The sequence below is a fragment of the Morone saxatilis genome, unplaced genomic scaffold, assembly GCF_004916995.1.
Source record: "Morone saxatilis isolate NCDOM2014 unplaced genomic scaffold, NCSU_SB_2.0 Contig1, whole genome shotgun sequence".
NCBI lineage: Eukaryota > Metazoa > Chordata > Actinopteri > Moronidae > Morone > Morone saxatilis.
In genome coordinates, this window is record NW_023339651.1 from 6,571,703 (window position 1) to 6,571,929 (window position 227).

Consider the following 227-nt stretch of genomic DNA (forward strand, 5'->3'; position numbering starts at 1 on the left):
AACACAAAAAATGTCAACCTCATGCCAGTTCTAGACGAAAATACTGGCAAAATCAAAGTTTAAAAAAGTAATGTTGTTGAGCTATTTCAACCACCTGGACCAAATTGCCACATACCATTAGAGCCACCTGGCTAGAATAGTCAAAAAGTAACTGAACTGATCATGGCAGCAATATGTAAATGCAAGTAAAACTAGCATTTCTAGCATATTGGGAATGCCAAAATTCC

General features: G+C 36.6%; 1 protein-coding gene across 1 annotated transcript in view; it reads right to left on the minus strand.

Annotated features, from left to right (window-relative positions):
* The window catches only part of mta3 (metastasis associated 1 family, member 3), a 28,626-nt gene that overhangs the window by 5,451 nt on the left and 22,948 nt on the right, over positions 1–227 (minus strand). The gene's annotated exons all lie outside the window — the stretch shown is intronic.